General features: G+C 43.4%; 1 long non-coding RNA gene across 1 annotated transcript in view; it reads left to right on the plus strand.

The window, feature by feature from the left end:
• The window catches only part of LOC137444171 (uncharacterized), a 52,292-nt gene that overhangs the window by 747 nt on the left and 25,574 nt on the right, over positions 1-25,971 (plus strand). The window lies entirely within an intron of this gene.

Consider the following 25,971-nt stretch of genomic DNA (forward strand, 5'->3'; position numbering starts at 1 on the left):
CCCCTTTTCCATCAGTCATACCTTAAAATGCATTCCTAATAGGCTGCTGGTGTCAAAGAAGTTGTCAAACTTAAAAGGTGAAAGACAGCAGGAAATATTGCTGTTGACCAAGTGGGCAGACATCTTTCACAGAGCCTCCTGGTACACTGCTGCTCAGGTTTTCCCACACTACTTTTCTTTCTTCTTTCTCTCCAATGCTGTTTTAGGCCTCAGTCCCTCATGTATCTATGCATGCATTTAAGCACAAGAGCAGTCACATTGCCCCCAGTGAGAATATTCACATGACTAAAATCATGCACTTGCATAGGGATTTCCTGAATGAAGGGCATAGAAGGAAATGGCCAGGTTAAAAATAGTGGGTTGGTTTTGTCACTGATGTAATGCCTTTGCTACTAGTGGAATTATACAGGACTGAAATGGATCCAACACATCCAAAGAAAGAACTATCTCTAGATCCCTCACCTGCCAATTTATGTTTATGACAAAGTCAACCCTCCTTTCCCTATGCTTGAGTGGCTGAGGCTGGGGTAATTCAAACCTCTTTGCACCAGGAGCTGCTGTCCTTCAGGACAGTGTCTTCCCAGGTTCCAGGTGTGTTTGCCCTGCAGAGCCTTTATGTCCATGGAGCTTCACCAGAGTGTGTACTGTTCATTAAACTGTTGCCTGGTCACTGCCATAGCAGGTGGCCATAGTGGCTAACAACAGAGCAGGTTTTGCCTGTCTGGCCACTTGCCTGCTCCTGTCTGACACTGAGCCATTGTGTGGCCTTAGCAGGAGCTGCTTGGAGAGAGAGCCCCTCTTGTCTCAGGCAGTGTCTAGGTTGCTTTTCTTTGTCTGCTGTAGCAGTGCAGCTTTGTGCTACGTGGGCATTAAATACTATACATGAATGCTCACACTTGAAAGCAGCTGCTATGTAAACATTTAAATTATAAAATAAAAAGAGAGAGAAGGTTGTTAGGCTTAGGAAAAAAACCTTAAAAGGGTTTCCCATTCCTTTCTCTGGCCATCCTGCCCCGTACCCACATGGTGTGTGGGAGTTCCCAGTCCATTCCACTGTGAAGGTCTGACCTGCTACCTGTACGTTACTGAACTCCCACCCACAGCAGGACTTCTGTGCAGGCCATCTATGATTTCCTCCAGATCACTGAAAGCATGAGCCATACCTGCCTGCTCACACAAATACTAACACAGGATAGACCTCTGAATGTCAGAAGTTAGGGAGTCAGGAGAGAGAATTAAAAAACCCACCCCAAAACACAACACTGAATAAACAACCCCTGGCATCCAGGGTTCACGACTGCTTTTGACAAGATCTATCTTTAGTTGTAATAGTGAGTCACATCATTGTGATCTGACTTTACGGTTAGTTTGAGCTATGAGCCAGGCCATGGGATTGAGAGCGAGAGTGAGAGAGCATCATGGGATGGAGCTGTAAAATTCCACTACTTGCTACTCTCGAAGTCAGGTTTGAAGAGCATTAAGAAACAGGAAGTGTGGGGGGTGGGGTGGGGGGAGGCATTTTTTCAGCGGAAAATTATTGCAGCGCGCGGCGCATCGCGCCGTATTTCATCAGTGCAGGGAAAACAATAGGGGAGACCTACTAGCAAGTGGCAATGACTGTAATAGTCTTGAGCAGAGCACACCTCGCTCTGCATCGCTCTGTGTGCCAAGTGTCACGTCTAACCCACCCCACCAGCCACTACAAGCTATTGCGGGATTTTCTTGGATGGTGCTGCGTTGCTTAGCAACATCGCTAGGCAGCATGCTATACATCACGCACAGTGCTGGCTACTACGGTGGAGCAGGGCTGCTTCCACTTATTTTTCTCTGCTATAAAATATTAATTTTCTCCTCACCAGCCGACACGGCACCAAGGGGTTGAGGGATGCTGCCTCTCAGGTGGACATGTGCAGCTCCTCTTGACTGTCAGGGGAATCACAAGCAGCCCCAGGCTGGGCTGAGCTCCTGGTATGTAAAATGTGGGCGTGATTCCTGAGATATAAACACTTGCCACGCTTGAGATGGAACACAGGTTCACTTTAACATCCATAAATAAATAAATAATGAGGCAGTGAAGGTGATGCGACAGACAGAATAATACATGTAATATATACCTCCTACAGGGCTTGTTTTTTTCTTTGACTGGCATAAACAAATCCTGTTGTGAGGACTGCATGTTTGTGTACACAAAAAGATGGGCATTTACTTGACTTTCTGAGATATTGCTGAGGCTCCCCCACACCACCGCGTTGTTGGATGAGAGCTCATGTCACAAACACCAGTAGTTTTTTAAACTGATAGTATGATTTCAGCGGAGCCTGCCTGCCAAGCCCCCTCCCTGAAATCATTGCATAACCAGCTGTTGCATGCACAAAAAAAAAAGAGAAAACCAATCCTGTTCTGTGAGAAGCTGAGGTGTTATTACAGAAGGCAAGTAACAGAACCTGGTCCCCAGAGCTACAGAAGATGGCATCTGCAGCTTGCTTCAGGTGTGCAGACCCAGAACTAGGAGCTGTCTTGTCCAAGTGCAAAAGGCCTCTGCAAAGGGTCTTCACAGGACAGGGGTTGAATAGCTCTGAAATAATCCACACCTAAACTGTTCATTTTTTGAACATATCGCTACCGACACTGTTAGCAGGTGGCAAGATGAAAGGGATGCAGAAGAGCTGATAAAAGGGAGCAGATAGTTTTTGGCATCTGAACACTGTGTTTTTCTCCTGCACATCAGCGGGCAGACTCTTTGTTCAAGCCAAGAAAAGAGGGAAGCAAGAGGGGAAAACCACACTGTCAAAATACACAACGGTTTGTGAGATGAGCAGCTGCACTGCCCTTCGTTTACACTTGCAGATATGGCAGCACTGATGGAGTCAGTGAGACTGCTTTGTCCAACTGTTGTTGTCGAAGAGCGCAGGGTTTAGTTTTAGCTTAACCTATCCTATTGTAGGCACACTTTACTGCATCTTGGGCTGTACTGTAGAACCAGATAAATCAGACTTTTCTGCCATAAAGTAATATATCATCACACTACAGATCCTGGTGGAGAACAGTGACTGCAGTTTGATACAGAAACCGTTCTTGTGGCATCCAATGGCACTTGTCCAACAGCGGAACAAAGGCAGCAACAGAACTTCCATTTCACATTTTCCACCAAACTGTGTCAGACTGAAGCAAATCCAGTGATCCAGGCTCAGCTCCTCGGCAGGCCCCTCAATCTTTGTTCATACATAAGGCCAATTTAATCCTGGGTGATGTTCACAATTTGCACTGAAACTAGTATATGTACCTAATATTTTGGAGTGAAAGCTACTGTTACAGCCAAATAAAGTATCATCTCTCTTGTACCACTGCTTCAGGCACAAGTGTCATCTGCAAGCCTGTTCTGCTTTTGTTGAGCAAGATAAAAAAGAATATTTGTGATCTGTCTTTTTTTTAGTTATAGTGAAGGACCTTAACTGGAATGCTTGCCCAATTTTATGGGTAGATTTTTGAGCAAGATATTTGTTCATCAAATACTTCAGCAAACATTGACAGCAGTCTGTAAAATTTAAAGTGCATGAGAAAATTGCAGAATTTCATTGTAAGTTTACATGTCTTGCTGTCACTTCACAAAACCTCTCAGCACTCTTCACTTGGGAATGGATGGAGCTGCTGCACTTTTGGTGAATGAAGACCAAGCAAAAAAATACAAGGCCCATAAGTATGACCATCCACTGATGTCTCAAGGAATAGCTTCCCCTTATTATTCAAGCAGAGGTGTGAATTGCTCCAGGACACCTTTGAACGGTAGGGGAATGCCAGACCCAGCACAGGGCCAGGACAGCCAGGGCACTGTGCCTGGCTCCTGCCAACATGAGGACTTTCAGCAGCAGAGAGGTACTTTGCTGTGAGTGTAAATGTCATTTATACCTGCTGCGAGACTTCTGTGGAGTCTTAGTACAAATGAAGATCTATCTCAGCCCTCCCTGAGGGCTGAGAGTCATCGCAGCAAAATTTGGAAGATAATTTCCACCTTACCACAAAACAGTGCCAAGTACAGCACGTGCAAGTGTCTTATTCTGTGCAGCAAGCAGAAGAGTGTTATGTTGGGCAGGAGTCAAAAAAAGAACCCAGCTAATCTCTAATGAAATTGGAAAAGAAAATAGCCGAAGGACTTTTTCTCTCTGTGAGTTTCATGGTAAACACCACTCAGGTTTTGGTATCAGTAATATCTTATTATTATGACTGCTATTGAGCACTAGCCCCACATACTTTTGTCTGTGTTTTATGGCCACACCTCAGCATTTTACAAGTTAATAGCTGGAAATTTCATATCATCGTTTCATTACTACCTGGCTTGAAATGAGGATCCATTTTGCAGGCATCTGCTGTGAAAAAGTAAGGGAGGAGGCTGTTTGTAGGCCAGTACTTAGTTACTGGGAAACTGCAATTATGTTTTTTAAAGAAGAGGCAGCATTTCACTTCTGCTTTCTTACACTGATCATGACACTTTCTTTCCCCTCCATCTATTTATTTTCAAAAAACAAGGTTTATTTCTTTCATGCTACGAGAGATTTCACAGTTGTCTGTCTTCCCAAATGACTTGGGGTCAAGGTAATCTGAAAGCCAGCTCGAACAGAGCAAACTTTTCACAGATAAACCCACAGAAACTGAATGCAGCGCTGGGCTCCTCCCAAAACTATTTACATGTTTCTCTTTCCTGTATAATATCTGTCTAGTATGCATGGAAGTAGAAGAGGTTCAGAAGTTCAGAAGTAGAAGAGCTCTTCTGTAAAGATGTGGATGAATGTACACTGTGTCAGAGAGGTTGCACGTCGCCTAATTTACCTGGAAGAACATTTGAAATGAATATAATTGGGAAAAAAAATGCAAATGAGCACTTATGAAAAATTAAGTGAAATTGTATAGGATGTGTATTTGTTTGTGGGGGTATCAGTCTCCCTGTGTTTAAGAATAACTTGAATGTGTCCAGAGAAGGGCAACAAGGCTGGGGAGAGGCCTTGAACACAAGCCCTGTGAGGAGAGGCTGAGGGAGCTGGGATTGTTTAGCCTGGAGAAGAGGAGGCTCAGGGGAGACCTCATTGCCCTCTACAACTACCTGAAAGGTGGTTGTAGCCAGGAAGGGGTTGGCCTCTTCTCCCAGGCAACCAGCACCAGAACAAGGGGACACAGTCTCAAGCTGCGCCAGGGGAGGTTTAGACTTGAGGTGAGGAGGAAGTTCTTCACTGAGCGAGTCATTCATCATTGGAACGGGTTGCCCAGGGAGGTGGTTGAGTCATCGACCCTGGAGGCATTCAAGCAGAGATTGGACTTGGCACTTGGTGCCATGGTCTAGTCATGGGGTCTGTGTTGATAGGTTGGACTTGATGATCCTTGAGGTCCTTTCCAACCTAAGTGATACTGTGATACTGTGATACTGTAATAAGCTTTTAATTAAACAGTCACCTGCTACCCACCTCATTCACTTGAAGCTGGGGGTGACCACTGAACAGTGTTTTCAGACCTTTGTCTGTTAGAGTAAAGATGTGATAGAAATTACTTCAAGGCACCTCCCAGTGAAGGACTGGAAGCAGAAGTATAATGCAGATGTGACAAGGTACCTAGTGAATACAAAAAGGAAAAAGTCAACTTGTTCTTTAGCCCAGTGCTGTCAGTCCTGGGCACTGAATGTATTAGGTATTCTTAGATAAAAGAATATGTGGTCTTATAATAAAAGGATCTAATCATTTAAATGCACTAAAAGGCTAGTAAAGTCTACTTGGACCATCACAATCATCTCATCATGCTTCCTGTGAAATTCAGGCCGTTGATCCTCAAACTGCAGTTTCTCACTTCACTCTCTGGCTATTGTTTGAGCTATACCATACCTGACTTTGCTATGATCGTATGCTTTTGATGCTTATTTTAAAGATGTTACTTGCATTTTGCCTTGTACTTTGGATTAGGTGTTGCGGAGGAGCCAGCTCAGTTTTGTTTACAAAGACACGCACAAAGGCTTTGTGTGCAAAGTTGCACCTTAAATATTGCTAGAAACAGTCTCACATTTGTGATGTTTTGGTTGAGTCAACATTTTTAATTTATTTAAACCTTGATTTATCTTTATATTTCAAATTGCAGTAAATTGAAAAATCCATGAACAATTATGGGTTCTTTTGTTTTGTTGCTGCTGTTTAAAGGAGCGCTCCTAAGCAGGGGAGAAAAAGAAATATGCATTTTTGCAGATGTAGATATTTTAAGATGTTTTTCCTTTTTTTAATGAGGGGAAAATTGAAATAAAAATAGTATAACTCCTTCCTTTACTCAGTCGTTTTTAATACCAGAGTCCTAAAAGCTGGTTTGGAAGATGAACATGAATTACAGAAATACCTAAGCATGCATTTTATGTGCCCTGGTCCTGGATCAGTGACAGTAACACCCTCCTGGTTATTTTTCCATTACACAGGAGGCTGCTGATTGCCGGTTTGTAGATGCTGGGACCATTTTGCTTGTCCCTTAAAATCATGTTAATGTTGCTGCCATCTCACATTATAAAACCATGCTGTTGCTGTGAACAAAGAATTCACTGAAAAGCGCAATTATTGAAAAACAGTTACAGAAATCTTTCTGATTTGTGAGTGTAGCTGCACTGATTAGGGGTAATAGCAGCACTACCACAGCCAGCTTACTCTCTGTCAAAAAATCTGTTTTATCAGTTTGGGTGAGTGATGTGATCTAGCTTTTGATATTATGCCGTGGTTCTTTGCAGTAACATTTCTGCTCAGGTGTAATGTGAACCCACTGTTGACAGCATGTCAATGAAAGGGATGCCAGCTTATGCTTTAATTAGCATGTCATTGTGTTCCTTGCTCCATCAGTTTGGAAAAAGAAGATAATTTGATTCCAATCTCATGGGGCATATGGGTTAGGGCACTGGTTAGGCCACACCTCGAGTACTGTGTCCAGTTCTGGGCCCCTCAGTTTAGGAAGGAGGTTGACTTGCTGGAATGAGTCCAGAAAAGGGCAACAAAGTTGGTGAGGGGCTTGGAACACAAGCCCTATGAGGAAAGACTGAAGGAGCTGGGGTTGCTTAGCCTGGAGAAGAGGAGACTGAGGGGTGACCTTATCACTCTCTACAACTACCTGAAGGGAGGTTGTAGACAGGCAGAGGTTGGTCTCTTCTCCCAGGCAGCCAGTACCAGAGCAAGAGGACACAGTCTCAGGCTGCACCAGGGGAGGTTCAGGTTGGATATTAGGAAGAAGTTCTATACAGAAAGAGTGATTGCCCATTGGAATGGGCTGCCCGGGGAGGTGGTGGAGTCACCATCATTGGAGGTGTTCAGGAGGAGACTTGATGGGGTGCTTGGTGCCATGGGTTAGTTGTTTGGGTGGGTTGGATTGGTTGATGGGTTGGACGCGATGATCTTGAAGGTCTCTTCCAACCTGATTTGGTTTATTGTAAATAAAGGACAGAGATGCCCCATGAAGATCGTAGGTAATTTAGTTAGAACCTTTGGACCTGCATTACTGTAAAACTGGAGAAGGACTTAAAGAATTAACCAATGGTTTAATTTACACAGCAGTCGTTCTCTTGCAACTCTATTCATTTTGTTGGTGCTAGGAGAACAGAAGGAGGGCGGACAGAAAGACAAAGCTTTTCATTTTGCCTATTCTTGCCTGGGCTCTGTGTTGCATAGGCAGCCTAAAATTTGTTGCTGGTTTCTTGTCACACTCACTTCCCCTTGATGACCTTTGTGGTCCTGTTTCCAGGCTTGACAGTCCATTAAAATGGATGTTAAATTCATGCAGATTGGAGTGACTACTCTTCAAGTTTCAAGAGTTACTCACTGCATCTGGCTGTCACATAGCCATTCAGTCCCAGGTGTTTTCATCTTTCCCCATAGCTTCAGTTTGAGTGTGATGAACAGTGACCTCTTCTGAGGAATCACAATTTATCTTTAAAATGTCTTTTGAACCACTGTGATGTATAAATAAAGATTAAAAATTAATATTTATGAGTTGCATAGTGTAATCCACCAAACAGTTCTGAAGAGCAAGTCATAGGAAACAGGGTTGGGAAAAACCTATTTGCTCATCAGCCCTGTCAGTGTTTAGCTACTTCTCCACAAGATATTGTCAAGTGCTTTTTCCAGCTGATGTTTAGCTGGCCTGTTCTGACTGGCCAGATTAAACATTCCCATGTGGGTTCCCCTTGAGGGGGGTGTCTATTGCAATAAGTGCTGTGAATACCCTTGAGCTCAGCTAGATGTCTCTGGGCTTTGCTGCCTTGTTGAAAGGTGCCAGCAAAGGAAAAGCAATACAGAACATGCAGAGTTGTTGGCCAGAGGTTTGGAATAATTTCCAATGCAAAGAAGGAAGATAAAGGCCTTGTTTCTGGGAGAATTTTTTTCCAGTATTTAAATTTAAACAGTGTTAATTTGGGAACAGAAAGTTCTGGAATGGACATATCTGTTTCCAGGGGAAGGAAGAAAGAAAAGAAGGCATGTATTTCTCAATCAGCTAAAATGTCCCTGGCCATATGTATTGGCATTCTGACACCTCTTTCCACACAAAACTAACCCTGGGTTTAAGATGACAAGTGATTATTTGCTGAAAGTTAACTCTAGAAATAAATCTTTTCAGGATCCCAATATTGTTAAATATTTTGTGATGGTGTTTAACGGAGTAGGCAGAAGAAATCTTGCAAATTTTAGATCTGCAGTTGTAATTAATGATTAGGAGGGAGAAAATATTCTCTGAGTTTCCTTTGTATGGACAAATTCTACATCTGCAGAAATGTGAGAAGTCCTGGCCTGCATCAGGAACAGTGTGGCCAGCAGGAGCAGGGAGGTCATTCTGCCCCAGTACACTGCCCTGGTTAGGCCACACCTCGAGTACTGTGTCCAGTTCTGGGCCCCTCAGTTTAGGAAGGATGTTGACTTGCTGGAACAAGTCCAGAGAAGGGCAACAAAGTTGGTGAGGGGTTTGGAACACAAGCCCTATGAGGAGAGGCTGAGGGAGCTGGGGTTGCTTAGCCTGGAGAAGAGGAGACTCAGGGGTGACCTTATCGCTCTCTACAACTACCTGAAGGGGGGTTGTAGACAGGCAGAGGTTGGTCTCTTCTCCCAGGCAGCCAGTACCAGAACAAGGGGACACAGTCTCAGGCTGTGCCAGGGGAGGTTCAGGCTGGAGGTTAGGAGGAAGTTTTACACAGAGAGAGTGATTGCCCATTGGAATGGGCTGCCTGGGGAGGTGGTGCAGTCACCATCATTGGAAGTTTTCAGGAGGAGACTTGGCAGGGTGCTTGGTTGCAGGGGTTCGTTGGTTGGGTGGTGTTGGATAATAGGTTGGACACGATGATCTTGAAGGTCTCTTCCAACCTGGTCTATCCTATCCTATCCTATCCTATCCTATCCTATCCTATCCTATCCTATCCTATCCTATCCTATCCTATCCTATCCTATCCTATCCTATCCTATCCTATCCTATCCTATCCTATCCTATTGTTCTATTCTATTGGTCTATTCTATTCTATTCTATTCTATTCTATTCTATTCTATTCTATTCTATTCTATGATGTTTAATGATGGGAATGGGTCCAGTGTTAATTAGATGCAAAGTGATATAGAGAAAAAAGGACTAAACAAGGACTGTTAACCAACCAGGGAAATACAAGTCAGATTTTTAAAGATTTAAATAGGATTTTAAGATAAGAGATTTATTTTTCACAGAAACATAGCAGTTAAAATCTGTGACTGTTTCTGTGTGTGCAACATCCCATCTGAAATTGGAATGATCACACATCCAGATATACCTTCCACCCAAAAGACTTTGTGCTATCACTAAAGGAAGAAGGCAAGCCTCTGCTTTGAGCTTCCAGCTGCTGGGCAGATGTTGCAAGTCTCATAGAGAGGGCCAGTGTGCCTGGAAAGAATAACTGTGCAAAGGGTGTGCAATGAGTCTAGAATGTTGGGGATGTGCTAAGCACCCTGCTTTTAGTCTGCAGCATGGATTTGTGTGCCAATACCAAGTTAAGAACTGTTCCACCACTGAAAAATCTCATTGTGGTGAGATTTCCCAGATGGAAGAATAGGAACTTCAGGGGGATGAGCATATGGAAAAAAGGCTGCATGAGCCTGAGTGACAAACAGGTGAAACCCCCCCCCCACCATGGAATAGCCACATATGCACACAGCAACTGTCAGTCTGTAGTTTGTGTCTTATTGGTCTGTGACTGTGACTGTACCTGTGCAGTTGTTGAAAGATGTTTAAAGAAAGGGAGCCCACTGGCACGGGAATCAAATCACTGCAGAGCAATCTGCAGCTGCACTGGAAATTTCCAGGGATGCAAACTGGAAAATCTTGAAAACCTAGGTTGGGTAGAATTGGGTTTAAGTACAAAATGCTGGAGTGAACCAAGGTGGCAGGCTTTGCAGTGTCTGTTTGTAGAATTTGGATTTTGGCATGATTTGATTGTTTGTTGTGGTTTTCTGTTTACTCTGAAGAGAGGTATATATGTATATATGTATGCATGCCATTGGTACTTCATATACCTAATATACATAGATATACTTTAAAGTATGTATATGCACAATTATATATGTATATACATGCATACACACACCTACACTTACATATGTTTACTTATTTATTTGTATACACATACCTCAAAATGCACCTCTGTAATTTTTCTGCCCATATACTCCTTGTGAGAAACATGAGGAGAGCAGTTAGAGCAGTTGGAAATTAGGTTCAAGCAATTCAAATGATTGCAGGTCACTGCTTGTCAAGAGATGGCTCAGTAAATATCCGTTGAAGTGGCATCACCTCAAAACCTACTCCTCATATTTCTTACTTATTTCTTTCTTTGATGTCCTCACTTTCAGACTGCAATGGCAGCCTTTCTGCAGGGAATTTGCTGTAAGTAATGACTAATTCAAATTAATGGGTTTCCACTGTTTCTCAAGTCATTGGCTCCTGCCAGCTGGTCCCTAATTCCTGAAAACTCCTTGCACCTTAACTGTTCCCTTGTTTCCTGGAAGATGATGTAACAGACTTTGGTTTTTCAAAATGGATGAGCCACCTTGAGTCACACCAAAATCAACTTATCAATTTTAGCTTAGTCAACCTTTAATCATGACATGGGCGCTTCACTTTCTTTCATTCCTTGCCCCTCTTATATATGGTAACAAGTCTGTCATGAATACCAACAGAAACAGCATAATAACTTTTAGTTTCTCCTCCAAGATCAGCAAATCATGGCTGACTCAAGTGTATCTAGTTCTTGTCCTCTCTGAAAGCAGCTATGACTGTGTGAGAATGCAACTGTTTAAATTATTCAGATTACTCCTTGCCTGAGACAGATCTAACATCAAGGCTTTCTTTTGAAGTTCTCAAAGTAAACGTAAGGGGATGCTTTACAGATGATAATGAAGATCAAGGTCTTGGCCAAAGCCCACAGTAGACTTGGGAGCTTAATCTCAGGAAGGAATTGTGATGTCCCATTCATTGCTCCACTGTGCCTCACCTCAGGTGGGATGGCAGAGAAGGAGAAAAAGGTTTCCAAGGAGGCTGTCAGTACAGCTTCTAACACTGGTGTATGCTCCAGAGGAGTTGCAACTAGCTTTTACCCATCCACTATTGAATATCAGTGTGTATCTTTACAGGTAGGGATTTGCTACTCTGACATTTCTGCCAGTGTAAATACAGGATGATTCCACAGCAACCACCATAGAATTGGTGAGAGGCAGCACAATACAGCCCACACGGCTTTCAAGTGAAAATAAGGGAATGTTTTCCTGAGAAGCACCAGAGATAAAAGTGCCCATTTTTGTCATCAAACTACAAAAAATCAGAGAGGAAACAATTGGTTGGTTTAATTAGCATTCATATTCCTATTATTCATGCTGGCAGTTCCAAGCAAATGGCAGCTCTTTAGCTTCACTGGCATCAGGAAAGAGACCAGTTTCACTCTCTGCTTTTTTGTTACTATTTTTATTATCTTAGTAGTGCATTGATCAGAGTTTGTTGGCATGTAGGTAGCACAGATCATGGGCATTGCTAGTGTAGTTCTATTGAAAGAGTAAAATGACATCAGGAGGAAAGATGACCTAACATGTTTGTTTTGGTTGTAATCACAAAATCTTGCAGGGTGCTGATCGATTCTTTTCAAACAAGATTGCTTCAGATTAAATAGTATGACAAACCAAATCATGCATGGTTTGCTTGGTTTGGATGCTCTTGAAGAGGTGCAGCTTATAAACAACCAGCCAGTTTGATCAATTGACAGCGCTTGGGAGAAAGCTGGTAGTGAGTTTACTATTTATTACAGTATCACAGTATCACAGTATCACTTAGGTTGGAAAGGACCTCGAGGATCATCGAGTCCAACCTATCAACACAGACCCCATGACTAGACCATGGCACCAAGTGCCACGTCCAGTCTCCTCTTGAACGCTTCCAGGGATGGTGACTCAACCACCTCCCTGGTTCCAATGATGAATGACTCGCTCAGTGAAGAACTTCCTCCTCACCTCAAGTCTAAACCTCCCCTGGCGCAGCTTGAGACTGTGTCCCCTTGTTCTGGTGCTGGTTGCCTGGGAGAAGAGACCAACCCCTTCCCGGCCACAACCACCCCTCAGGTAGTTGTAGAGAACAATGAGGTCACCCCTGAGCCTCCTCTTCTCCAGGCTAAACAATCCCAGCTCCCTCAGCCTCTCCTCATAGGGCTTGTGTTCAAGGCCTCTCCCCAGCCTTGTTGCCCTTCTCTGGACATGTTCAAGTGTTTTGATGTCCTTCTTAAACTGAGGGGCCCAGAAGAAGGCCGGCTGCCTGAAGATCCTTAGTTCACCTGACCTTTAAAACAAAAGCACTTTTGATAAAGTGAAGCATTAAGGTCAGTTCTTCCTCTCAAAGCAAAATAAAGCCAGCCACAGTCGTGCAAGCGGAACTGGACCATTGGAAGGATGTAGTTGTGTTACAACTTCACAAGAAGATTACTTCAAAAATTAGAGACTAAATGTGATGTGCATAGAGTGCCAAAACAGGTCCAAATGTAAAATGCTGTCATTTGGCCAGATAGTTGCATGTCTCTTAAATTCTATCCTGGTTGTTTTGGGATAGTCCTGAGTAGAATTAAATATGTTTGAAAACATGTATTGAAAACAGTATTTGGCAGAATCGTCTATATTCACAAAACCAGGCTGCTGTTAAGAAGATCACATTTCAGCATTACAGACCATCTGAAGTTCTTGTAGCCACACAATAAGACTAAAATAATATCTCCATGGCCAGGGGATAACTGTAGATCTTTTTCCACTCCCCACCTGCCCTTTCAGATTACACTCCCACTGACTTCATTGACAGTTTGTCTTAATGGAGTAATAATTGAACAAATCTCCAGATCTGACTCATACAATTGCTGTGTGATCCACCCAGATACAGTGGCTCATTAGTCTATTCAAAAATAAAAAATGGGCTTGTTTTGGATGATATTAAAGATTAAGAAGGACAGCTTTGCCCTTTGGCAGCTGTTGCTGTAAGAATGTTCACCTCCTGTCAATATTGTGATATCAGATCAAGGCCTCAGGATGCCCTTCGTTTGAAGACATGGAAGCTCAAAGTTAAGCAGAGTGGCATGACAGGTGCCTTTATTTTGTCTTTCAGCTATTCCATAATGGGAGAGGTGGGCCTTAGTCCTGTTGGTTTAGACCAGAGAGGAAGCCTAACAATCTGTGCTATGTTTCTTGCTAGGTACTTGGTGGACTTTGAAGGTTGGACCAATTTAAAATCTCACAAATCATGCTTACTTAATTGACTGAGTCGAGAACAAATTGTCAAGGAAGTAAAATACTTTCCACTCCATGCCCCATGATATCAATAACAACTTGGCTTATGTCCTTTAACCCATTTTCATCACAAAAGCTTCCTCTTTTCCACCCTTTTATTGAGTTAGTATTAACGCCCCCCACCCCTTGGTACCACACACATGTTCCTCCAGAGCAGCGACATAACTATGTTCATTTTACAATGCAGATTTTCAGGGTCTGGTGTTAGGTACCAAACTTTACTCAGACTTTAAAAGGGCCTAACTTTTACTTTGATAGTACAGTAAACACATTGACCTACTAACTATCCCCTTAAGTCCCTCCTCCCCACCCCACCCCTCCAGAATAAAAGAAAAAGGATTAACATGCTATGTATTTTCCTGCCTCCATTTTCTGAAGGGGTTTTTATATGTGGTTGCCTGTGATTTTCCTGCTGCAACTTTCTGCTGCTTCTCAGTTCATTATGGTCAGCTGTTTTGTAACTTTGGATGGTCTGAACTAGCCTGGACCCCATGCAGCTGTGACAGCATTGACTGCTTCTAGTGGACCTGGGAGTCTTCCTGTTTGTCATGCCATGAAGGTCTGAAGGCTAGTGTCAGTATCTTGCTTCCTTTGCTGCATCTTAGAGCATTTGACAATCTAAAATATGAGAAAATTTGCTTCACATAGGTCTTAGTAGCCAGTAGGCAAAGACTGAAGTGGATTGAAAACTATCTGAATGGCTGGGCCCAGGTGGTGATGATCAGTTGTACAAAGTTCAGTTGTAAGCCAGTAATTAGTGGTGTACACCAGGGCCCAATATTGGATCCAATTCTATACAGTATCTTCATTAGTGAGGAGGAGTGGCTGATATGCCAGAGTTCCTCTACCATCCAAAGGGACCTCTGGATGGTAGCAGTCTGTAGAAATGGGCTGACAAGAACCCCTTGCAATTTAAAAAGGGAAAGTGCAAAGCCCTGCACCTGGAAAGGAATAACCTCATGTACCAGTATGTGAGGGGGAATGACTGGCAGCAAAGCAGCTTGTCAGAAAATGACCTGGGGGTCTTGTTGGACACCAAGTTGAGCTATAGGTCAGCTATGTGTCCTTGCTGCAAAGAGGGTAAATGGAATCCTGAGCTGCATTAGGAGAAGTGTTGCAAACATATTGAGGGAGGTGATCCTTCCCCTCTGCTCAGCATTGGTGAGGCCACACCTAGAGTGCTGTGTGCAGTTTTGGGCTCCTCGGTACAAGAAAAACATTGACATATCAGAAACAGCCCAGGAAGGGCCATGAAGAGAATGAAGAAACTATGAGAAGGGCTGAGAGGGCTGGGATTGTTCAGCCTGGAGAATAGGAGGCTCGGAGGGCTCTCATTAATGTATATGAATACCTGGAGGGAGGGTGCAAAGAGGACAGAGCCAGGCTCTTTACAGTGGTGCCTCTGCAGGACCTGAGGCAATGGCATGGACTGAAACAGAGAAGGTTCTCTCTGAACATCAAGAAACACTTTTTTACTGAGAATGACTGACAACTGGCACAGGTTGTCCAGAGAAGGTGTGGAGTGCCTCACCCTGGAGATTTTAAAAGAACATCTGGACATGGTGCTGGGCAGCTGGCCCTGGGTGGCCCTCCTTGAGCAGGGAGTTGGACCAGATGCCCTTCAGAAGTGCCTTCTAACCTCAGCTAGTCTGTGATGCTGTGACAAACCATGAAGTCATATCTACCAGCCTTGCTCCTGTGTCTTGCAGTAAGTGATATAGTCCTTGTCAGCAAACTACAGGCTTGTCATTCTGACCTTGTTACTGAGGAAGCAGATCATCTTGAATACCATCATGTGGCACATACAAGATAACCAACTGATCAGGCACAGTCAGCATGGGTTTATGAAGGGCTGGGTTTGCTTAACTAGTCTTGTCTCCTGAGAAATGGTGACCCACTTGGTGGGTAAAGGAAAGGCTGTGGATGTCATCTGCTGAGACTTTAGTTAACTTTTGACACTGTTTCCCTCAGTATCTTCCTGAAGAAACTGTCTGCTCATGGCTTGTACAGGCATACTTTTTGCTGGGTAAATATCTGACTGGATGGCCAGGCCCAGAGAGTTGTGGTGAGGGGAATTAAATCCAGTTGGTGGCTAGTCACAAGTGATGTTCCCCATGGTTTAGCACAGGAGCCAATTCTGTTTCATGTATTTCATGCATATCAGTGATCTGGATGAGGGTATTGAGTGCGCCCTTACTAAGTTTACAGATGACACCAAGTTGGGCAAGAGTGTTGGCCAGCCTGAGGGTAGGAAGGCTCTGCAGAAGGATCTGGACAGGCTAGATTTATAGGTGGAGGCCAGTGGTATGAGCTGTAGCAAGGACAAATGCCAGGTCTTACACTTTGGGTCACAACAACCCCATGCAACACTATGGGCTTGGGGAAGACGTTGGAAAGCTGCCCTGCAGCAAAGCACCTGGGGGTGTTGGTTGTCAGCTGGATGAACATGAGCTAGCAGTGTGCCTAGGTGGCCAAGGTCAGCAGCATCCCGGCCTGTATCAGAAATAGTGGAAATAGCAGGACTAGGGAAATAATAATCACCCTGTACTTGGCACTCATGAGGCCACAACTCCAATCCTGTGTTCAGTTTTGGCCCCCTCACTTACAGAGTGATTTTGAGATGCTAGAGCAGGTCCTGAGAAGGTCAACAAAGCTGATAAAGGCTCTAGAGTACAAGTCTTATGAGGTGTGGATGAGGGAACTGGGGTTGCTCGGTCTCTCTCTACAGCTACCTGAAAGGAGGTCGCAACAAGGTGGGGGTCCTTCTCTTCTCCCAAGTAACATGTGGTAGGAGAAGAAGAATTTGCACCAGGGGAGGCTTAGAGTGGACATACAGAAAAATTTCTTTACTGAAAATGTTGTAAAGCACTGGAACTGGCTGCCCAGAGAAGTGGTTGAGTCACCATTCCTGAAGGTATTGAAAAGATGTGTAGATGTACTGCTTAGGGATGTGGTTTAGTGATGGACTTGGAGGTCCTGGATTAAAAGTTGATCTTAAAAGCCTTTTCTAACATAAACAGTCCTATAATTCTATGATTCTACAAATGGTGAACTCCACACAGTATTTCACAACTTGATATTTCACAAGATGGATATAGATAAATGCCACAAGTTATGTCATGCACATAAATATTAATGCCTGTGTTTGGTAGTAGATGGGTATAGACAGAATGAAAAGCTGAACATGAGTGGCAAATGAGGAAAGGTTACTCACTTAATGAACCAAGCTGTAATGAATCATAAGGTAAAATTCAGTTAATTGCTCACTGTTTTGTGTAATAAAAGTGGTAATCAAAGATTTATGGATAACTGAAGTTCTGCTGTGTGACAGCAGAAAGCAATCTAATGGTACACTTCATATACTCTGGTGAAGATAAGCTTTTATCTAACCAGGCAGCCAGTGCATATACATGGCAATGTTACATGCCAAGGGAGACAAAAGGCTGTGCGAGGGTGAGAAAGGTGCAAGTCAGCCAATGCCTATGTGAGTCAGAAGTGACACTGCTCCCCAATAGCTGTCACATGGTTTCCTAAGGAATTGTGTTTCTGTAGAGTCATGTCCTCTCCCCTTCCTAACACTTTGGGTGCTTTTGGCTAATTTCAGCTACCTGAGATAGAGAGGACAGGTTTTCAAAGATGTTAAATTCCCACCAGCTTCAAAAAAAATCATAACCTGGAGAGAGGGAAGGCCAGCTCAACATCCCTGCTGAGGAGCAGGAAGACAGATTTCAGACATGAGTTCATCTGATTGATAGCAAGCATTTTGTGGGCTGATCCACCCATACATAGCCATGGACTGGCTGCATGGCATGCTGGTTCATGCTTGATGGGAATCTCATGGGGAAATGTGCAGGGATTTGGCTTGGGTAGGGGATAAAGGGTAACTGTGGTGGGTTGAAATTACCCTCAGAATAAAATTGCCAGACTAGCTCAGTGGAAAGCAAATGAAGCTATATTTACAAGCAAACCTACAATTTAGAAATATGAAATGCGATGAATATGTGTACAAAAGATACAAGAGTTACTTATATTTATAATTTATAAGCAACACAAGACCCCCCCCCGGACAACAGCAGGGGGTTACCAACAGCTTCCTCCTCTTCCCCTCCTTCCCCTCTGTACATGGGACATGAGAAAAAAAAAAAGATGGCAGCTTGTTAGTACTTAACCACAACAAAGAAACACAGCCAAGGTCAGCAGCAGCTAGCTGAAGCACCAGTTAGTATCTGCTAGAGCGGAGAAATTGGAAAGAGAATTAGTTTACACAACTAACTTTATGTTAGAGATCGGACCAATGAGATTATTGAGCCCTTACAATTATTTTCCCTTTCACATCCAATGGTAATGTATTGCATTCCATCACTTTCTTACTCAATCTGTGGAAAATTTTCCTAGGCACAGCCTAAAACTACCACAGTAACAAATGGCAGAAACCCTGTCTTTATTCACACCGCTGGCTGTACGATGTGTTGCATTTCCCCATGGGATATTTTCTTTCTCTGTGCTTCATTTTTCTAATCCAGCGATTTAGTTAAGGGCTTCAAGAAGCTGAACTTAAGGTAGTTCCTTGAATCTGTGTTCAGTCTTTCTTGATATTTAAGGAAGTACAGTAGAGGGACTTGTAACCAGAATTTGGAGCCAAATAAGTGCTTTGGGTATGGGTCTTATTTGTCTCAAAATCTGAGTGTTTTCAGGTCCAGAATTCTGGTTCTCACCTCTCTTGGACGGTGTTTTTTTTCCTGCTCAACCAAGACAAAAGGTTCTCCTTACAGGCTGGGTGTTGGGGCTTGATGGACAAGCTGCCTCATCTGTTCTGGCAGAGCCTGTTTCTCTTTGCATCCTTTCACGTAAATATTCTATGCGTCGACTATGTAGAAGACGCAATGGAAGTGCGTAAAAAGGATGACGTATGAAGAAAGATACACAGTGCCTGTGGCTAAGAATGTCTTAATAAGATGTTCAAAATCCCCATCTACACACCAAGGGAATATTTTGAGGTATATTATCTGAGTCTGCTAATAATAAAGGTGGTTTGTTTTTTTTATGTTAAACATAATAGCTACCATTGGAGGACAAGTCACTGGGTTGTGTTTTCAGTCTCCTTTTTCTGGGGCAGTGGAAATTGTCTTTCTTTATTTTCTTCGCACTAATTCAAATAAATCTGCTCTTTGGTCTTTCCAGCCAGATTACTTCAGTAGTCGCCCTCAGGACAGCTTGTTTAAGCATAAACTTATGCAGAGCTCATGCTTTTTGTTAACCCAAATGGTTTTTATACTGGTTTCCCCATTGAAATTGAAGAAGGAGAGAATGACTTTGTCATTGTGACTATTCCCAGTGAAGAGGAGACGTTTGATCCCAGACTGTGGACTTCCCTCACTTGAAGATCTATTATTTGTTAGGACTGGTAATTTGTATTAGAATAGAATAGAATAGAATAGAATAGAATAGAATAGAATAGAATAGAGCAGAGTAGAGTAGAGTAGAGTAGAATAGAATAGAATAGAATAGAATAGAATAGAATAGAATAGAATAGAATAGAATAGAATAGAATAGGAGTAGAATAGAATAGAATAGAATAGAATAGAATAGAATAGAATAGACCAAACCAAGTTGGAAAAGACCTTCAAGTAGCACTGGAATTTAAGAAGTATGGGATACTCTACAAACCAGATGGAGACAGCAAGCTCTAGGTGCTTAAGTGCAACATAAACTTGCAGGACTGAGGATCAAAATCCAAGTAAAGGAGCTGGGAAAGAAAGAGAGACAATGGTGGTGTATTGTTGCCATGTATCCTTAGTGAAGTGTGGCGGTGAATTTATGACTCTCACTGAGGACAAGTTGTTTTTGCCATAGCCTGTTAATTTCTAACAGGAACCAATGAATAGCTGAGTGGGTGAAAGTAGCAAAGAACAACAAACACATAATACAAACTCAAAGCAATATTAAATACATGAAATGTTACAGTATTTGACTGTGCAAGAGAACCTGGGGAACTGCAACAAAAAATTAATATGAAAATTAAAAGGATTAAAAAGGAACAGAAGTTTGTAATAGAGTAAATATAAATTAAGGCTAAGCTGCAGTGAAAGTCCCAAGGAATTTTATTTTGCATTCACATGAATACTAGGGTAATTCATCATGATTAATGATGTTACAATGAATCCTGGTATGTGTTGAAATACTTTCCTGTTCTGAAAGTAGGAGAAAAATGTTTACTGTGAGCAGCTAAATATGGACATTAATCATTATGTCTTTAATGCCAGATCAAAACTATTTTCCTGCTGTGAATATTCTGTTCATTATTATAACATCTAGAATTAATAGAATGACTGAGGCAAGTGTAAAATTCCTAAAGAAGTTGTGCAACTGAAGCTGGAGTTGCATAGAATGTCTCAGACCTCTAAAAATATTTGGGCAGTCTCCATTGCTACTTAATTTTCATGAGGCATGAATAAACGGCCAGAGGAGCAACAAACATAACACCAGGTGTGCTAGCTCTGGTTTCACAGTATCCTTTGTAGTTGGAGTGGAATGAAACTCTCAAAGTTGTACTTGCTCTGTGAAGGACAATGTGGTCTCTGGGTGAATGGATGCAATCGTGGTGACTGCAGTGCCATGCCCTTCTGCAAGTGTTTAGTTGCTATACTGACCAGGAATTTGGGTTGTCTGGCTTCTCTCTGGAGTTCCTCTGTCCTGCGTGTGCTTTGGACAACCCCCTCTGCCCTTGCAGTCAGCACCACAATTGCTGGTCTCAGCAGAAGCAGGATCAAACTCTTAATTTTTCTTTGTCTCTTTTTTTCTATGTGTAGGACCTGCTTTGAGACCAGGTATATAAACTTTTTTCCATCCTTATTCTCCCGACTTCTGCTTGCCTTGCATCTGAAAGGACAATGCCACCAACCCCGAACATACCTGCTGCTCCAGGTCCTGATCTTGGCCAGTTTGTGTTCCCCTTCACCATGCTGGCACCAGTATTTTTGTGGTCAAGGGTTGTCTCAGCTGATTTACAGGGCTAATTTTCAGTCATTTCAGTTCTCTGTCTCTTACTTGGCCTTGTGAAAGCTAGACCTAGCTCAAAGGAAACAGCAGGGCATATTACAGTGCTCTGCAGCAGCAGCTTGCACATCAGGGCTGTATTATTGCCAGTTAGCACTATTGGCTATTAGCAATTAATATTGTTCTTAGAGCTTGGAAGGAATTGCAAACTGCAGCCTGGCCCTGGTATTCCCCTTACATTCTCCTTTTCCTGCATGTGGCCCATCTGCAGTGGCCTTTTCTGATGAAATAGCTCATGTTATAAGTCCTCCCGCTTTCTGGGTACCATATGATAACTTAGAGCCAAGCCAGCCTGTCTACTGAGCTTCCTCTCTGTTTGATTCAAAGCTGTGGAGATGTTCAGTGGAGGAACTGCCCAGTGGCAGCTGCCAGGAGGAAGGCTACATGACAGCTAAGGCTGTTGGTTGCATCCAGTTGGTCTCGTGGAAAGCCAGAACCTCTGATTAGTGTATGACTGCTCCAGCAGCATAGGAGAGCTCAGGCCACATCATCCTAGAGTGACAATGTTCCTGTTCAGAACTGTGGGACCCAGGCTCTTTGACAATCCTTTGTTATTGACACGTGGTAGCAAGCTAGTGTGCTCTTTTCCCCAAAGCATGCCTCCCACAAATGTGTTTGAGGGGCTCTTCACATGCTGGAGTGGTTTTACTTAGGGCAAATTACACTGGCAGGTGCATACCCATATCTGTCTATTTACATTTTGAAGCTACTGGGGCTGTGTCCAAAGTCCACTGAAGTCAGTAGCAGCTTCTGATTGGGCTGTGTACCAGCACAGAAAGGAGACACATGTATTTTGCCACCTCCCCACACCCTTATTTCCTGCTTCTGCCCCAGCTTCTCATCTCTCTCCTCTTCTCCCCACTGACACCATCACCACATAAACCAGAAAGGCTTAACAAAGACTGGTGTTATCAGTGACATTTAAAGCTTCCAGAAATCAGGGGTCTTTGTAATCATGGTTGCAGACTTTGTAATCTTCCTGTGCCAGTACTGATGATGCAGGTAATGGGATGCTGTAAAAAATGTTATCACTGCCTATTCAGAGTGCTAATCCAGTGACTAGAAAATTAATGATCACATTACATTTGCAGGTATTTATATCTGTCTAAGGTATTGGAATATCCTGCTTTCTTTATTGGATTGACTTTCTTTACGAAGGGAGGTTGTAGCCAGGTGTGGGTTGGTCTCTTCTCCCAGGCAACCAGCACTAGAACAAGAGGACACAGTCTCAAGCTGCACTAGGGGAGGTTTAGGCTGGATGTTAGGAAGAAGTTCTTCACAGCAAGAATGATTGGCCGTTGGAATGTGCTGCCCAGGGAGGTGGTGGAGTCACTCTCACTGGAGGTGTTTAGGAAGAGACTGGGTGGGGTGCATGGTGCCATGGTTTATTTGATTAGATAGTGTTGGATGATAGGTTGGACTTGATGATCTCAAAGGTCCTTTACAACCTGGTCAATTCAATTCAATTCAATTCAATTCAATTCAATTCAATTCAATTCAATTCAATTCAATTCAATTCAATTCAATTCAATTCAATTCAATTCAAGTTCTATTCTATTCTATTCTATTCTATTCTATTCTATTCTATTCTATTCTATTCTATTCTATTCTATTCTATTCTATTCTATTCTATTCTTCTTTCCCCGGGAGAAATGCAACCATCTCCCTTCTGTTTGCCCCACAAAGAGAAAATTATGTGGACAAGGTGATGTGGGCAGTCTATGGCAGAACAGGGAATTGAATGTGTGTCTCTAAGCACCAGGATAAAGCAGGGAGGGTAGATTCCATGATTTTGAACAAAATGTTTGTTTGTTTGTTTTAAAGACCATATTGGTGACTTTTTGCAACACAATGGTTGAAGTAATCACCACCAAGTAAAGAATCAGAGGTAGAAGAAGGGCAGGGAGAAGAAACTCTGTATTTCAACAGCGCTTAATGTTTCATGTTCTTTGAGAGAACAATGCTTCTAGCATAATCCAAGCTATACTTGGAGGTGATGCTGGAGGAACCAAGTGGCTCACATATTGGGATCAGTGAGACTAACAGTGCATCTCTTATCTCACCCTGGTGATTCCTCCGCTTTATTAGCCCTGGAAATCATTTTGCAATACTGTGTGTCCTGTTTATAAGTGCTGTTAAGGGACAACGATGTTTTATGTCATGAAAACAGGACTTTTATCTGCTTTGTATGAGTATTTAGAGGAAATTTTCCCTAGAAAACAAGGCTTACTACCTTGTTCTCCTCCTTTCACTTCCCAGCTTTACAGTGCCCACAGGCTGAGCTATGAGCTGGCCCCTTTGCCTTGTGCTGGTGAGTGGAGGAACAGGGGACCTGGCTGATCTCAGCCTTCAGAGTGAGGGCAGTAACAGGGCAGGCTTCTGGGCTGGTGGAGGGATTTGCTGCCACCCCCTACTGCAGCCCCTGGCATGGGAGTGGAGCCAAAGGGAGCTGGCAGGGAGGAACCTGAATGTGTTGCAACTGGTTACTCTCAGCTGACATCAGGGCCCCTGGGGGAATGCCTGCAAGCCAGCACAGTGTAAGCAGGCCTGGCGCCGGTTCTGAGACATGAAAGTGGCTTGGAGCCACCTTTGTTCCTCCCCCTGTAGCCCCTCTGCTGTGCCCAGGAGCAGAGGATCTTAGGGAATTGGGATGAAGGCAGTGACCGGCCAAGAACCCATGGGGAAGAGAGAGACATTTCAGACAGTGATAATTTTGATCAGCTCTGCATTGTTTTAATCACACACTCATTACAAGGAGTTGGACTAATGGTCTATGTGGTATGGTACAGAGAGGAGGATTTTGTTTAGTGTAGTGGGGTGTGTATAAAGTGGCAGACAAGAGCTTTGGAAAGATTGGATTTGATTCCATAGATCTGGAGGAACTCTGTGTATGTGTAAATCCTGGGGTCCTTAGCTTTGTCTTGGTCTGAGCACAGACTGACTGGGGGCTGAAAAGTCTATATAACTGTTGATTATCCTGATTTTATACTGCCAGTTTTTATCCTAAGAGGAGCTTACATCTGAGTAATTTCTAAACATATATATATATTCAAATGGTTTTACTGGGCAGTAATCTTCACAACATGGTTTTAGTCCTGGAAATGGAAGTGGTTTTCTCCACTTAGCAACTTGACTCATGTGAATGCCTCTGTGTCATCCTTGAAATCTATTTGCCCAAATTAAGGAGGTGTGCAGGAATGGGCCTAGCAGAGCTTTCTATCATCAGAATATAAACCCATAAGAAACAGATTTTAGCATAAGGAAATATGTTTTCCTGACTTAAAGCAAGAGGCAGTGACTTACAACAGCTCATTGCTTTCATTACAAGAGGGATATGGAGGTGCTAGAAGATGTCCAGAGAAGGGCCACGAGGATGATCAGAGGGCTGGAGCACCTCTCCTGTGAGGACAGACTGAAGGAGTTGGGGCTGTTCAGTCTGCAGAAGAGAAGGCTCTGAGGTGACCTAATTGTGGCCTTCCAGTATCTGAAGGGGGCCTACAGGAAGACTGGGGAGGAACTTCTCAGGATCTCAGGTAGTGATAGGACTAGGGGGAATGGAATGAAGCTGGAGGTGGGGAGATTCAGGCTGGATGTGAGGAGGAAGTTCTTCCCCATGAGAGTGGTGAAGCCCTGGAATGGGTTGTCCAGGGAGGTGCTTGGGGTGCCATCCCTGGAGGTGTTTAAGCCCAGGCTGGATGAGGCTCTGGCCAACCTCTAGTGTGGGGTGTCCCTGCCCATAGCAGGGGGGTTGGAACTGGATGATCCTTGTGGTCCCTTCCAACCCTGACTGATACTATGATACTATGCTTTAAAAAGACTTGGTAAGTTAAGTCAGTCAATGGAGCAGTGATGTTTCACAACAGGGTATAGCATTGCCTCAAACAAGCATTTGTGTTTTTCATAAGCACCTACGTTAAATTTTTAATCCGTGTTTGGCAGCTGCTTTTATGTTCCTAAGCATTTCATTAATGTTTCAGCAAGTGTGTCATAGCTCCCAAAGTGAAGCTTTTGCTACACATGTGAGTGTCCTAGAATCCTTCACCAGGGCTAGGAGAAATGGCTGGGAGGAGCCCATGGTGTTGTGTGGGCTTGAATAACCTGGTGAGACCATGACATTGTGTGAGGAATGTGGAGCCTCAGAGAGAATTGCATTTGGGCAGCCTGAAGGAGCTGAAGCATCCGAGCTCTGCTGAACTGCAGACAGCATATCCTGAGGAGTTGTTCTTTGATGGAGAGTGAAAGTGGAAGGAATTTTATGGGAAGGCATGCATGTACTGGTACCAGACCGCGCAGGAAAAACACCCAACAAAAAATTGCACAGGTGAGAGAACAGTGGGGACTGGAGGAGGAGCTCCTATATGCGACAAGAAGTGGAGGAGCAGGAGGGTTGAACAGCAAATATATAATCTCCCAAGACCAGAGGGTATTACAATACTTCACTGTGGTCTAAGAGCAGTAAAGGCATGGCCATGAGTGACTGAGATAATGAGGTGGGAGTGAGTGATGGAGAATTACATTCAGCAGGAGGGAAGCAGTTTGATTCCTTCATTGCTCTAACGTTTGGGTGCCATTTCAGTGGCGGGATTTGTATAAGGGAAGTGTGATCTTGTTTTATGGGGTGAAAGCCAGATCCCACTGAGCCATACTCTCAACCTTCAGTCATTTAGTCACAGTTTTTTCAACAGAGCATTCATCTGTTCATAAAGTTGCCACTGTTTCAACATTATCATCACTAAGGACTGGCCTACATTTACAAGTTTTTAAGCCAATATAACTGTCTCAGTTAGATGTGTGAAGTTTTGTGGTTTGGTGTTGTTCTAATAAAGGTATAGGCATTAGTGGGAGTGCAGGTATACAAAGACAAAAGTAATTTATAGTGGTGGAAGTTCCTGCTTAATGCCTGGGAATAGCTACATTGCCATCAGCAGCTACTATGAGACTATTCTCAGGATCTCAGGTAGTGATAGGACTAGGGGGAATGGAATGAAGCTGGAGGTGGGGAGATTCAGGCTGGATGTGAGGAGGAGGTTCTTCACCATGAGAATGGTGAAACCCTGGAATGGGTTGTCCAGGGAGGTGGTCGAGGCCCCATCCC

The sequence above is a fragment of the Melanerpes formicivorus genome, unplaced genomic scaffold, assembly GCF_026170545.1.
Source record: "Melanerpes formicivorus ecotype bairdi unplaced genomic scaffold, bMelFor1.0.p_v2 SCAF_11, whole genome shotgun sequence".
NCBI classification, from domain to species: domain Eukaryota; kingdom Metazoa; phylum Chordata; class Aves; order Piciformes; family Picidae; genus Melanerpes; species Melanerpes formicivorus.